At 50.5% G+C, this 15,753-nt stretch overlaps 1 long non-coding RNA gene across 1 annotated transcript; it reads left to right on the top strand.

Moving 5' to 3' along the window:
- Positions 1 to 2,718: 2,718 nt before the first annotated feature.
- On the top strand, positions 2,719 to 4,182 carry LOC309526103. Its single transcript, XR_014216667.1, has 2 exons — positions 2,719 to 3,252; positions 3,987 to 4,182. It is a non-coding gene; the product is annotated as an uncharacterized lncRNA (long non-coding RNA).
- The last annotated feature ends 11,571 nt before the right edge of the window (positions 4,183 to 15,753 follow it).

Raw genomic sequence — 15,753 nt, forward strand, 5'->3', positions numbered from 1 at the left:
AGATGACCCTTGTGGTCTCTTCCAACTCTGCAAATCTGTGATCTCCAGATCGGCCCGGGAATGCCGGTGTCTGGAGAACCACTGCTGGCCAGCATAGTCAATACAGAACCAGCAGGACCAATGATCTGATTCAGGATACGGGAGCTGTCTGTGTTCCTAGTTAGTTGAGTTAGGCTGAAAGGCAGTGATTGCTCCAAGATTTTGCAGTGAGTTTTATGGTCTCAGTCCTGCACTGGCTGTGATGGGTCGGTTAAGGCTGCAATCTCTTCTACCCTAAACATGCTTACTTCCAATGGAATTTATTCCCGTTGCGGCGAGGAAACGGTTAATCCGCGCCGTTCAACTCTCACTTTAGCCTTGCCCATAGGAGCCAACTCCTATGGTCCCTTGTCCCCCCAATTAAATATTTTAGGGGGCCGGTTCCCTCAAAAATTGTGGGGAATTCCCATTCGAATGCTGTTTGTGTGCCACGTCATGTGATCGATTATGTTGGGCAGGGCTTATCTGCCCCCCCCCCCAATATTTGATTCAAGTTGGCACCCCTGGCCTTGATCTCGCAACTGCAAGGGAATATGCTCCACTGAACGCAGCGGTGCTTAAGGTAAGGTAAAGGTAAAGGTACCCCTGCCCGAACGGGCCAGTCTTGACAGACTGTGGGGTTTGTGCGCCCATCTCACATCTATTGGCCGGGGGCCAGCGCTGTCCGGGGACACTTCCGGGTCACGTGGCCAGCGTGACATCGCTGCTCTGGCGAGCCAGAGCCGCACACGGAACGCCGTTTACCTTCCCGCTGGTAAGCGGTACCTATTTATCTACTTGCCCCCCGGGGGTGCTTTCGAACTGCTAGGTGGGCAGGCGCTGGGACCGAGCAGCGGGAGCGCACCCCGCCGCGGGGATTCGAACCGCCGACCTTTCGATCGGCAAGCCCTAGGCGTTGAGGCTTTAGCCCACAGCGCCACCCGCGTCCCCCGCAGCGGTGCTTACTTGTAAGTAAAGATATGAAGAGGATCCAGGTTGTGACCTGAGGCAAGCTACGTTTCCAGACTGGAGCATTATAAAAATCACATTCGTCTATTTTACAGGATTGTTAGGAGATTATTGAGACCGGGTACAGGTGAGGCGCTTGAAGTTACCTAAGGAAGTGCCAAGTATTGGGGATGCGGCACAGCCCCACAGTCTGATGCAGGCAAGTCAGGAAGGAACAGCGACTCCAGTCGAATTGGAATCCTTGCAGCCGACAGGAAGGCGAGAGCTCTGAGTCCGGCAGCATCCTTCGCCTGTTTGCTCCAAGGGCCGGTGGCAGGTCATGTGACTTCTGGCCTCTGCCAGTGCACGCAGTTCTAAGACCCAGCAGAAAGTCACAGGACACCCGACCCCTGTGTAAGCAGCAACAACAACAACAACAACCAGGCCCCAGCTGGACGAGAGATGCCTCTTTTATAACTCATCACTTTCCCCACCCAGCATCGTTAAACTGCTCGCTGCTTGACCTTTCCCACTCTCTCCTTTCGTAAGTCTGCGTCTGTAATGGAAGCGAACTGCTTTCGGAGGGAGTACAGCAGTCTGGAAAGCGAGATTAAAATCACACACACACACAGAGTGGGTTCCAGCAGTTAGGAGGGAGACATGATCAAGGATGGTTAATATCTCCAGGAAAGTCCTCTTTTCTATGGAACATCATTGCCTTGATTTCCGTAAAGATTCAACGCGTCTGTGTATTTGCAGTTGCGTCGAAAACTTTGTTAGTGTTCTGTCTACGTTTATGTTTGTTTTATTTATTATCTGTTATAGTTGCTGGAAAATTTATCTCTCTAGAAAGAGTGATTTCTGCCTGCTTTTCTGGTGCTTAGCTCTTTGCAGGAGAAGGCCAAGTCAGGGCCAGGTTCCTTTGCATGCCCAGAATCCAGCCCCTGTTCTTATTCTTATTCTTCTTAATAAAATTTGTATACCGCCTTTCATCCGTAGATCTCAAGGCGGTTCACGTATTTCTGCTCTCTACGAAGACCATTCGCCTTTCACTGATGCGGTTACGATATTGCAACGCCTGGTACGACTCTGTCCTCACTCCCCACCGCTTGCCGCATCTGATTTTCCTTTCTGCGCCTGCCCCAGGGGCTGTTGTTGTTCCACATCTTGGGGGGGGGGGTCTTTTTGGACGGAATCTGGAATCTGTATAGGATAGCAGACAGCCAGGCCTCAAATCCGTGCCACCACTTGGCTGCAGCCTGGAGGGGAGTATCGTACAGCGGGGTGAGGGAGAGTGGAATAGGAGAAGAAATAACCAGCCCGTCCCTATGACTATGCAGAAGGTATGCAGATCCCCTTGCTGTATTAACCAGAACCAGCGTCTACCTCTGAGCTTAGGAGGAAGCCGGGCTTCCCAAAGGCAGGAGTTGTTGGTTTCGGTGAATATCAGTTTACCTATCTATATAAGCACTGGACGCCAGTAGCAGCCCTTTCCCACCTTCCCTGTGACATCATGGATTCGTCCACCCAGATTTAGTGAAACTTTTGATCAGCTTAACACAGTTTTGAATGCCTCTCAAATGCAATACATTTCCCTCACCTCAAAGAACCCTGGGAACTGCAGTTTGCTAAGGTTGCTGGGAATTGTAGTTCTGTGAGGGGTTAACTACAATGCCCAGGAATCTTTTGTGGTAGTGGGAATGTGCTTCCAATTGTGATGGTGTGCAGGCACTGGCAGTCAGAGCCTAGCCTTGTGAGAAAGAGAAAAGGAATCGCTCTTGGTCCTTTCTCTCTCTCTCATTAGAAAGAAAAGCCCCAGGACCGGTTCAACGGCAGACAAAAGTGATTTTGTGAGAGGCAACGCGATGATCTGTGCCAAGCCTGGAACAGGTGGAGCAACCAGTTAACATGGGAGAAATGAACCGCTTCCTTGGGCGGAGAAGGGTATGATTTTCTGAATCTCCCCTTGACCTTCCCCAGAGAAGTGGTTCCAGACTTCCCTTAGTGCTCGAACCTGCTGTCAGAATCAGGATTTAACAGTATCCATAAAGCACAGAGGGAATTGCTATTGCAGAGCACACCCAGCCCCCCTTCCTCTCTAAATGGCACCCGTGAGAAAGGGTGCCACCCTCGAGCATGTCCTGAGTTCCTTCCAAGAGCCGCTGAGGAACCTCACACAACATGCAAGACAAGTGAGACTAGCAGCCATTTTCAGGCTTGCCATTTCTCCTCCAATGTCCGGACTCCCGTGCCAATGATCAGCGACGTAACATAGAAATCCAACAGGTAATGCTTTCAGATATTCAGATGTAGCGACCGGATTGTGGGGGCGGGGTGATGACAGCCAGACATCTTTGACTTCCAGGCACCCTTATTTTGTAGGGACAGGTCACTGGGGCTGTCCTAACACGACATGCAGAAGCTGCTCCCTTCCTACTCTGTGTCAATTAATCCTGAATATCGATGGTTACCAGGCGGTTTGGGTAGGCTGTTAAAAAGATGTTGCTTAATGCGGACTAGTTACTTTGCAAGTCCTTTGCGAGTGTCCCCACGCCACCTCCCGCGTCTTGAGCCCCTGCCTTCCGCTTTCGAAGCAAGAAAGGGACTCCAACCAACCACACGACCGTTGGTGGTTTCCTGCTTAACAGAAAGCTAGGGAGCGGATGCAGTTTTTTGAGGACGGGCGCAGCCCCAAAGCAAGGGGGGGTAGTTCTCAGACAGGCTTGGAAAGGGGGAGAAGGAAATCGGCTACAGCTGTGCTCTTCAGAGTGCTGACAGGACTAAGAATGAAACACACACACTTCCGGCAGCAGTCTTATGGTGACATCTCCTTTCACAGGTAAGAGCGCACAGCCCCGTCAGCGTCTGTACACGTGTCACTCTCTCTGCAAACCGTGGAACTTATGCAGCATGACAGACTATATAAAAAAAGTTGGAAAGTGGGCAGAGAAAAGGGTGCAATAACTATTTGCTCAAAACCTCAAATCTCCCCCTCTCTCGCCCTTCTCTGTGCATATCAGCCTCCGGAGCGCTTGTTATCGGAGAGAGGAAGCACCTGAAATCCACGGATCTCGTAAATATCGAGGGTGAAGAGAACAAAAAGCAGCTCGAGAAGTTCGGGAAGACTGGGGTTCACAAGCAAATTCAAACGGAGCGCGAGAACTTCAGGGCAAGATAATTTAAAGGGCCTGGATTAGGCGGGCTTTGTGGACTGGGCTCTTCTGAGCGTCTGTTTTGAGGTTGTTATGTACTTGGTTTTAAATAAGGAAACGTAGAGTCGTTTGCAGCTTCTGATCCTGGCACGCAAACAGAACAGGTGTGTTCACTGCGATTCCACCCCCACCCCACCCCGCTCCCTAAAACTCCACGAAAGATTTCTTCTAGCTAAATGATAAGCGGGAGATGGAGGGCGCAGAGTATCGTTTGTACAGAACACAATGCACGCATTTTAGATTAATTAAAATAGTATTGGTGGGTGAAGGGTTATATGGATTACATTATGGTCGGAGATAACAGCTGTCCAGGTCTCTCTCCCTCCTCCCGCCCCAGTGCTGTGTGTTAACTGAGATTTGCCACTAGGAACGGTTCATTCAAAGAGCAGCAGAATTCACGCCCCTCGCCGCCGCCACCACCTTTTGCCTCCACAAGACCAAATAGGAAGATGTTGGATTAGATTCCTCAGCCAGGAATATGGCGCAGTTATCTGTTGCCTTTGAAAGTGGAATGTCTCTTGCCTAGAAAGGAAGAGATGGGGTGGGTGGGAGTAAAGTTTGTTCTGGTCTTCTTGGGATTGGGACGTTTCTCTCCTTGCATTTATCAGTGCTAGGTGTGTGTGTGTCTGTAGGTAGGTGATGCTTGGTAAACTGGATTCTCTCTCCAACTTCCCCCAAGGACATGGGCGCAGTCAAGGGGGGTTCAAGTAAAACAATGGCAATACTTAACTAACTGACCAATCACGCCGGTTCCGCCCCTCCTACAAAAGTCCTGTCCCCCTAACAAAGTAGCCTTACAAAAATCCTGGCTACTCCCACGCCCAAGGATTTCCATTTCAGGGTGTTTGCCCCACCCCGCGGCGAGAGATGGGCACGAGCATTTTCCTGCGTTTCTTTTAGCAAGAAACTGGGGCTCTTGATTTCACAGTCCAAGCCATATGCATTTGGGCTTTTGTCTACACAAGACAGGGACATCGCATGAGCTTCTGCACTGAGCTATGGCCCTTCCCGCTGGTCAAGATAGTTTCATAGGATGGTTGCCCCCTTCTAATGCGTCCCATTTGACTGAAGGTTGGAGTCAGAAGACCCCAATTCAATTCGTATCCCCCAAAACAATGCAGATTAATTAATCCGGGGCAAAACCACGAGTGCTCTCTCACTCTCATCGCCATGCACTAAAACACAGTGGCCAAGACACCCAGCTCTTTGTGACCCAAGTGTACGGCGCAGGAAACTCACTTCCCATGTCCCTGTAGTGATGAACATGCCCCTAACGCTGGGAAGCTCTAATACTGTAATATCAATACATATTAGTGGAAACAACAACCTGAGGGCAGGGATGGCGTTTATTATAATCAGATAGCCAAATGCAGAATAAAAGACCGTGATCTAGTCAGGCACATTCCAAAGAAAGAAAGAAAGAAAGAAAGAAAGAAAGAAAGAAAGAAAGAAAGAAAGAAAGAGGCTCTAGCAACAACCACATCGAGTCCCAGTCGGCTGTCCTCAGCCAGCCAATGACCCGCGAGCTGCGCGCCTATTGGCGCAGCGCCTCGCTGGCGCAGACTCAGTGCTCGCCGCGGTCAGTTTCCTTGCGCGTCCGGCGCTGCCTCTGATCTGCTGCGGCCGCCGAGACTCCCTGGCAATGGTCGTTTCTGTGTGTCTTGGCTTCAATGGAAGGTTCCCGTGGCCGCTCAGCGGCGAGGACCGCAGCCGCTGCTTTGCAAGAAGGCGGCGGGGGGGGGGGGGAAGAGGAGAAGGAAAGTAAATATATATTCTGGTTTTTGCCCGACTACTGTAACAGCAGCCCTAGCTGGGAACAGAAGAAATGCAAGCTTACGTCTTCAAGGAATGTTCACTAGCTGCTTTGGAGCTTCTTTTTCTCTCATCCCACAATTTATTTATTTATTTTCTGGGGGTGGGGGGGGAGTAGTGGGATTTAGTGAGGATGCGCCTGTCTTTTAGAAATGAAGCTTTTTATCAGTTGTTGCCCAACATGTTAAATAGGACGGATGTGTTGTTGGCAACGTGGTTGTACATAGACATCCAGCGCGGCCAAGAGCTAGATTTTGGGGAGACTCGGGATTCAAACCCCTTTTCAGCAGTTAAACTTACTAGTGATCCTGGGGCAGTCAGTCACCATCTTTCAGATTGACTTAGCTCGCAGGGTTGTTGTTCCATCAGTGGCGTAGCGTGGGTTGTCAGCACCCGGGGCAAGGCAAGTAATTTGCGCCCCCTAACCCGTGGATTTGCGCCCCCTAACCCTAACCTCCAGATGTGGCGCCCGGTGCGGCCAGCCCCCCCTGCACCCCCACGCTACGCCACTGTGTTCCGTTAAAATGGAGGGAAGCATGCAGGCACTAGGCCCTGAATTCTCCGGAGAAGCGACTGAATTGAAATGTAATAAAAGAATAACAATATTTTCCTCTCCTTGAACACTTATGACACCCGACCTTAAAACACTTGGACTTAAATGGACTGATTTAAATGCAAACCTCTATGCAGGAACTCCTAAGCTGCAATCGTACAGTACTTGCGCGGGACCAATCCCCACTGAATTCAGTGGCACTTACTTCTGAGTAGGTGACTTATGGGTCGCTTCCAACAAAAAAAAGTACCTAAGCGATTTACAAACAAGTTTAAAGACCCCCCCAGGAGTTCTGTATATAAAGCAATACACTTCCATAAAGCCCCTGGCAGTAGGGTCAATGTTCAGTCAGGGATGATGAGATTTGTAGTCAAGCAGCAGACTTTGCGTCGTTCATATCGCTGCCTGCAGGAACCTCTTCTTTCTGAGCTGAGCCTGAAAGGAAATTCCATTGAAATCAGCGAAGATTCCCTTGCCACTAAATGTGCCGAAGATTAAGTCAAGGGAGTTCACAATCGGCACATTCAATATTGAGTGACTGCGACCTCAGGTGATGACTTACAGCCACCACCTCACGTCAGTTGGGTCACAGTGCTTTTTAATGGCAGCTTCTTAAACACCCATCTGTGAGTCAGTCGGGGAAATAGAGGGTTTTGCTCCCGCAGGTGTGTATCCCTCGCCCCCGCATCTTTATTCCCTCGATTGTGAGTTGATTCTGTTATCAGTAACCCGGGGCGGGCGCTGAGTGCTTTATGATCCTTATCGCTTTCCTCTTATAACACGGATGTGTGATTTTACTTTGATATTTGCATTAAACAGATGAGTTGGAGAGATTTGAAGAGCGCCCTGTTTTTAATGGGACAGGCCATTTATGGCAAGACTCACTGCTGATCAGTATGATAGAAAAGCGATTTAAGTTCCCAGGGAGTGTGACAAAGGCCCCATCTGCACTATAGATTTAAAACAGTATCCTGCCACATGTCCGTCCCCCCAATAATCCTGGGAACTGTAGTTAGTTAACCCTGAACGTTGTTAGGAAGCCTCTGTTCCCTTCAAAGAGGTACAATTCCCAGAATTCCCTGGCAAGAGGGGGTGGCTGCTAAACCATTCTGGGATCTGTAGCTCTGAAAGAGGAGCAGGTGCCTCCTGAAAATTCTCAGCACCCTTAACGAACTACAGTTCCCAGGATTCTTGGAGGAAAGCCAAGACTGTGTAAAGTGGTCTGATGCGGCTTTAAATATATAGTGCAGATGGGGTCATAGAGAGAGAGGGAAGGAGAAGCCTCTTCTCCATGGTTTGAACTATAAACGGGTCTGTTGCCCTTGCTACTTCGTTGGATTCCAGCTCCTGTAAGCCCCAGTCCATATATCCAGCGGTCAAGGACAAAGTGATTCTCAGTTAAGCAACGTTTGGAAGAAGAGGAATTTCCCACCCTTGCTATAAAGGCAAAATCGATTTTTCAGGGCAACCCTGAGTTCAAAAGTTGAGCCTCTGCGATCTACAGAACTTACCCTCGGTTCAGTTAGTATAAGATTGGAGTTTTAGCCCTGAGGCTAAAGCAGTATGTGTAACCCGATCCCCTCGAGCTTTATCCCGAAGTAAACCCCACAGGATCCAATAGGTCTAACTCCCAAGGACGTGCGTGCAATACTGAAGCCCAGGCCTCCACATGAAACCAAGAGCTTTAAACAGGAGACTGGCAACTCGCAACAGGTCTGGATTCATTCCAGAATAACGACCATTCTTTGCTTCTACTGATAAAGGAGGTTTAGAATTTCGACAGAACAGGCGCACTGTGTAAAGTGGTCTGATGGTGAAGTCAGCCTTCTTCTGGTGCCCTCCAGATGTTTTGGACTACAATGCCCATGAGCCTCAGCTAGCACAGTCGCATATCTGATAGAGGAGTGGCCTGATGGAAGTGGCAGTCCGACGGATGCGGAGGACTCCCGCTGGGCGAACACTGAGATAAGGGGGAACCGGCTCATGCAAATAAGCGCTTCAGTAAACCCCAGGGGGTGAGGCCGGCACTCCTTTTCCTTCCTACTGGTGGTCACTGTCTCGCCTCTCCCCGCCGCCTCTTTCTGACTTCTCTGGTGAACTGGACGAGGCTTTTTTTAAAGGCCCGCCCGCCTTTTAAGGGTTGCCCTCTGACTCTGCCGTGGGGTGTAGGGGGTCCCCCTGCCCCCAGGCTGGGGGGAGGGTCCTGGTTGGCCGCAGCCCAGCCAGGGTCAGCCCTCGTTGACCTCCGTCCCCTCTCGCCCAACTTCCCCCCTTCCAGGTGCCCGCGGCCGGGGGTCTCCCTCCTTTCCGCTTCATTCTTCTCACACCACCCCTCAGCCCCGGGGCAGCCAAGCGCGTTGATGGGATTGAGCAGAAACCCTCTGGGTCCTGCCCAGAGACGGCAGCCCCTGGCTCCGAGGCAACGCTGGCCTGCAGGGGAAGAAGGGCAGCTCTTCCAGGCCGCCACCTGCTCAAGCCGGCCGGCGCTGCCCAAAAATAAAAAAATAAAAAAGTCCTGCTCAACTCAAGCGAGAACCCTCAGCACAGACTGGGCAGCCACAAGGGCGAGCGACGGGAAGGTCCGGCCCGTCCTTCTTGCGCACCGCTCCCTTCGCGTCTGCTGGATGCTGCTAAAGCAGACTTGGTTACAAGAAGGAGCGTCCTTTGAAATGGATTGGACGGGTCCTGCTTCGTGGGGGCGGGTGCTAAATACAGCCATGGGAGGTTCGGGTTCCTCGGTTCAGGGTCGTGACCTTCCCTCCGCTTGTTTGGAGACCAAATGCACAACGCGCGGGCCTTGGCTCTGCTTTGGCCTTCCCGGCCAAGTGTTTTCAACAAATGGAGGACCCCATCGGGTTGGGCGGCTGGGTAGGAGGTGAACTCACTACGAAGCAAGGCAGTGTGGGTGTATGGGGAAATTTAGGGGCGAATCCTGATAAGCTAAGGTTTTTCTTGGAGGGAGGGGATTTAAGATTGCCCAACTCATTCTAGGGAAAGCCTGAAGGCAGTGTGAAAGGCGAAGGGGGGACAGCATTGTTTTTCTACTCCACAAAATTACAATTTATTTATTTTTTTAAAAAAGAGAAATATCATAGGATCTGAACTGTTTTTTTAACAAAAATGGTTGCAAGTGGGATGCACATCTGTCCAATAGAACAAAGATTTCAGGAAAAGTAAACATTAAGAAATGTAAAATCTCCAGGAACTGAAGAAAAACTCATATTCGGACTGGGATTAAGAATCCCAAGGGCAGGGCAGGGAATGTTTGCTGGGGATATCTCAGTTCTTCAGCAGGGAGAAATTCGCTGACTCCTCTCCACATCCCCGGATCCCAGCGAAGGGCGCTGCTATCTTCTGTTGCCCTCTCGGTTTGGTACACTGTGCTCAGACTAGTTTCCTTCCTACCCACCCCCCAAAAAACCTGGGCGTTTGGGTGTCATCAGCACCGCACACTAAGCCAACTGAGCTATCCAGGACAATAGCCCTCCCCCGTTGTTGTTCCTCAGACTTACTGCCACCACCAGCGGAGTCAGAACTTAGCTATCGTGCCTAGTAGCTATTGATAGCTTTGCCCAGCATGGATTGGCCTGGCTTTCCTCTTTAAAGCCGCCCGAGTTGGTGGCCAGCGCTACATCCCGTTGCAGCGAGCTCCACCGGCAATAGAGACACGAATTATGTGGATAATAATAATGATCATTCTCATCAGATGAGAGTGCCTGTAACTGGCCAGGGCGATGGTTTTCCCCAGACCCAAGCCCTTGCAAAGGCATCTCTGCGTAGCATTTGGTGTTTGGCTCCTCTCCCAGAGGGGTGACGCAGGCTGAAGGGACACGGGTGCGGGGCAGGGGGCACCTTTGCCCCAGGCAGGAAGCTGCGGCTGCCTTGTCCACGTGTCGCCTCCCTGTCACTTGCAAAACAGCCCCCTCCCCCTCCCCTCTGCCTCACTCGCAGAGACAGAACGGCTGACAGGAGGAGAGACGCGCGCCGTATTTATTGGGTTAGTCGCGCCCTTTGCCCCCATAAACCACACACCAAAGCACTCACTCGCGACCCCATCCCTCTACGCCAGAGGTAACCAACGCGGTGCCCTCCAGACGGTGTTGGACTAACAGCCACCAACAGCCTCAAGCAAAATAGTTAATGGTGTGAGGGATGATGAGAGTTGTAGCTCAACAACTTCTGGCGACAACCACCCTGACTAGTGGACAGCTCATTTGGTTAGACCGTGGTGCTGACAGTGCCAAGCTTGCAGGTTCGATTCCGTATGGGGCAACCGCATATTCCTAGATGATCTTCAGGGTCCCTCTCAACTCTACAGTTCTATGATTCTATGATAGTCTTGCTCTACACTTACTGCTAACCTGACATCATCTTCTACAAGCAAGACTCCTTGCGCTGCCACGATTCAGTTCTGTTCACCTCCTGGCGATTTCCCGTCCATAGTAACTGCTAACCCTGACCCCACGCTCACATCAAGAACATTCACAACATCCCTCGATCCATTAGCATGTTGTGAGAGGGGACTCCAGCAGCCCTTAGGGCTCATGATGGGACAGGACAATTTGGTGGTCACAAATCGGGATAAAATTGACACCCGTCAGCGCTTTTATGCTGCAAGGATTCCTCTCGCGTCTCACCCACATCCATTCAAGCTGCACAGATGCACATCAAGAGTCCAGAGGAAAAAAGCAAAACGCAAAAGAGACACAGCTGTCTAAATACACGGAGGCGCCCACAGACTCTTGCAAGGGGCACTCCTTAGCATCATCAAGCGAAAGGTGAGATCCTAGCTTTACACAATTCCTCGAAGTCCATGTTCATTGCACCCGCTGAGTCTTCGTTTCCGGATGGCACGTTGAAGATCGGGCTGCACTTACTTACCTGGAAGACCCTTTCTCTGCAATGAGAGATTGTCCTGGTGTTCATATGAATGAGCGCTGCAGAACCGTGGCACGTGCCCTGCGCCCACACACAAATGCACACAGGCCACAAAGCGCAACAAAGGCACGCCTCTGCACATACATGCTCCGCTCGCTCTCTTATTTAATACGGAGTACTTTTGACACCTGCACACCTCAGGTTCATTCACAGAGGCACAGGCGGAGCAAGGCACGCCTCCCTCTCTGCACACCTTCGTTTCAACTTCTTCGAAGCTATTGGCCGGCCTCTATGGACACAACGGGGAAATGGGTTTCAAATGCGGAGGTAATACGCAAAGGGGCGGAGCGAAGCTGGCTGGGTCAGCCAAGTGAAAAAAGGGAAAAAGGAAGGCGCTTCTGTCCACGCGAGGAACATCGGGAGCTGCCTTCAGTCTAGTCAGTTCACTGATCCTTCTACCTCAATATTGCTTACACGGGCTAGCAGCCAGCGGCTCTCCAGGATTTCAGGCAGGGAGGGAGTCGTTCCCAGCGCTACCCAGAGATGACTGAACTTGACACCTTCTGCATGAAAGCATATACTCTTTCATTTAGCTGTGATCCCTTACCAATTTGCAAAAGAATAAAAGAGAGTTAGATTGACTCGATCGTCTTCCTGGAGCCTGCATTCAGGTTCACCTCGGCTTAAAGTTTATATGGATTTCGTGGTATGTAGAAACAGACCATGCCACGAACCTAAAGCTCAGCTCGACAATAATTATTTCTTTATTTCTTTATTTTTGTTTTTTTGTCCTCCTGCTTGCTGTGAGGTCATGTGCGTAAACTCTGCAGTTACACGCGCCCTCTCGAGTTGAATTCGGAAAAAACCATCACCGACAACGGAAATCCCGACTGCTTGGGAAATGGCACCGTGTGTCGTCCCTGCTACGTGAGTGTTGCGCGCATTTCGCCCACCGACGCCGGAACCGCTTCTTCTCTACTCGCACCGACCAGTAAGTCTCCGGCGCAGCCCTACAGCAATCTCTTCGGCTAGCTTCGCGCCTCCGCGACGCCCCCCGCTGGTTCTCCCGGGCCACGCGAGCACGCGCGAGACGCCACCTGACTCGGGCATTCCCTCCAATCGCCGCGCAGGCGCGCCAGGATCCGAGCACCACAGGCTTGTCACTGCATGTGTGTGTGTGTGCGCGCGCGCGCGCGCGCGCTCGTTACTGCATCGTCTGTATAGTATATCTATATCAGAATGCGCACTGTTGGTTCGTTCTTCCCTGTCGCCTGCCTCCAGGCTGTTTCCCATACAGCCTCGGTATGAATATGGTGATCTATATCCCCAGGCTGCCGAATGATATGTTTGGGAAGCGGGGGTGGGGTGGGGGGGTGAGGGATCGACAGGCAGCCAGCCACTAGCCAGCCAGCCAGCCTTGGGGAGATCCCCATTTGGAACGCAGAACAGGCCCCTCCTTATTTCCAGCCCTTTGGCCGAGGCATCCCCGGGCAGTTCTCTTCCCGGTCCTTCTCCTCCTCCTCCACCCGCCTCTCTCTCTCTCTCTCTCTCTCTCTCTCTCTCTCTCTCTCTCTCTCTTCATATCGCACTGCAAATACAGCTCTAATGGGGGGGGGGTCGCCTTAGCTGCTCTCCCGCACACCCCGCCCAACGCTTTTGGTCTCCTAACGCTCTCCTGGTCCCCGATTTCAGCTCCGAGCCCGCCGAGACAAAAGCCACGCGTCGTGGCGCGCGGGGGGAGGAAACAGGTGTTTGGCAGCCCCTGTTCCATTAAATAAACACTCGCACACAAAGAGAGAGCCCGGGAGGGAGGGGAGAAGAGGGTGTGTGTGTGTGTAGGGGAAGGCGAGCCGGGGAGAAGGGGGAGCTAATTTATCACGCTGCTAACGATCCTAAATGGAACTGCTGGCATTTTTTTCTTCATAAAATCGCAATGCTAGACCGTTTTATTTCTACTTTCACACAGGCGCACGCACTCGCTCCAAGACAGTCAAAATTGCAGCCAGATGGAGGGAGCCAAGGTGGAAGAGAAAGCCTTTACCTTATTTCTCCAAGCGGAGGCGCGCGGACATTGGGGAAGCTCTGATGTCCCAGCAAAGCGATTGGAAACGGAACAGGCATTTCGCACCGGAGCCTACAAGCTAGTCTGTACTGTGCTTTTTGTTGGGGGGGGGGAGCAGGTAGAGGTGTGAGGGACAGACGATGAAAACCCAACGGGGTGCGTGGAATAGACACGGGGGTTACTCCAGAGGTGGCCTGTTACTATATTGTTTATCCCAGTGGCAATAAGAAAACAGAGAGTGAGGAGATGATTATGCGAGGCAAACCTCACCCTTCCTCTAAACTTTATACTGCTAAATTCAAGTTTTGTACTATAATTCTGATCCCAACGCCAAAGCTGTTTCGTTTTTGGAAATAAACCTGCCCTAAAAACTCTGTCCCCATATTGTTCAGAAACATGTTGAATGTTGCTGCCTTTGCTAGTCAAGTTTACCATTCAGAGGAATCCCTCCGATGCAGAGATTGATTGATTGATGACTGCTGAAGCCATAAAAGCCAATACGTAAGATCGTGGAGATAAATGCTGGGTTTCAGCTAGAATGGAAAGCACCGCACACCCTTGACACTGATATCACGTGCGTACCTAACTAAGCGATCTTACTATTGCTGTCTGATTTATTTTGCTCAAGCACTGTGCTAGGAGCTGCACAAAACTCTTTACTTTTTTTTTTAAAAAAAAAATATTATTATAAATATCCCCTCCGCCCCTGGTCGTGGCAAATAGCAGCAGAATGCATATTAAGTTTTGAACCATACCACTCTTCGGGTCGAGTCCATCCTTTCTGTTCAGAACACGTCGGAACAGAGAAGGAAAAGTGGTTCCTTCCTCCCTGGTTTTTGAAACTCGGCGGGAGATGACTCCCAGCCTATCCGCCTCCCCTCTCCGCGCAGCGCCTGAACTTCTTCTTGAGTCCCTTCAAATCGTCTGAAAAGTAAACACAGTTAACTGGAGTAAAGAGGCAGTAAAGTCACTGAGGGATGAAACGCAGAGAAATAGTATCTTAAAACAAATAGCTGCAGTCTTAAAGAGCCATTAGTGATTTAAAGGGGATGGAGGGCGGGGGAGGCGGCTTAAGGGGGGAAACTTGCAGGATGGTTCGGCAAGAGGAGCCCGACAGTGCGGGGAGGGGAGGTCGAAGGAAGAGGGGAAGAGAGAAACGCCTTGATCGCTCCACACACACGGGGCCACTTTGTTTACAAACCCCCAGACACTTGTGACACCCCTTGTGGGACGCGACAAACGCCTCGTCATCTCCTCTCCCACAGCCGTCCTTACGTTTTATTATTTTATTTTATTTTATTTATTATTATTATTTTCTCTCTCTCTCTTTCTCTCCTGCTCGAGCAAACTTGCGAAAAGCTAAGCCCAGAGGTACTTGGCGCGAGGAAACCGGAGCCTCGTATTATAGGCTCTTGAGGTCGGCTTTATTTTCACTACCCAAACTGTTGGAAAGTATTTAAACTTAAGCAGAAACAGCTGTATTGCTGGCACCGCTCGTTCTTGCTGCGAAGAAAGACTTTGTAGTCCACGGCTGGCTTCTTTAAAAAGGAGAAAAGTTTTGGCTGCTATTGTCCGATGAGGTGATTTTTTTATTTTATTTTTATTTTACGTAATTTGTAAATAACTTCGTGCAGTCGTCTCCCCGCGCCAGTGTTATATGCTTTATTAATCCATAATACAATATATAATATGACTGTCTCATAGGTTTATATTTAATACCTCCATCTAACCCATCCATCCTTGGGGAAGCAGCTATATCGTGGTAAACTATCTGGGTATCTTTTAAACTCCCAACTAGCTACTCTATTGATCTGAACTCTGATACATTTATATTGACTTTTGGTCCTTTTTATACCCTATCAGCACAAGCACAGCGAATCGTCTGAAACAGAAAATCTGTATACAGTACTGAATAGTAAGTAAGTCTGTCTGTCCCTGTGGAGTGAGTTTTGTTGTTGTTGTTTTTGCTCCAGACTTCAAGCAGTTGGACAGAAATAGTTCATCTTGAAGCCTGATTTGGGGATCACGTCAAAATTATCCGGCACAACTGACTTCTGGATGGGGCGCGGGTCTTCAAAAGCCATGCAGCCAAAAACTCCCTCCCTGTCTGTCCGACATTCCCGGAGTTCACAGGAAACGTTTTGTTGGTAAAGCCAAACTGATGTCAAAGAAGTGTACTTAGGATCGCAGCTTCGTAGGTTTCTTTCGCTCCGATCCCACACGTGCTTAACTCTGAAGTGGGGAGTCATGATGTCCGTGGAACTTACCGC

This window comes from Podarcis vaucheri, assembly GCF_965113315.1.
Source record: "Podarcis vaucheri genome assembly, chromosome: 2".
Lineage (NCBI taxonomy): Eukaryota > Metazoa > Chordata > Lepidosauria > Squamata > Lacertidae > Podarcis > Podarcis vaucheri.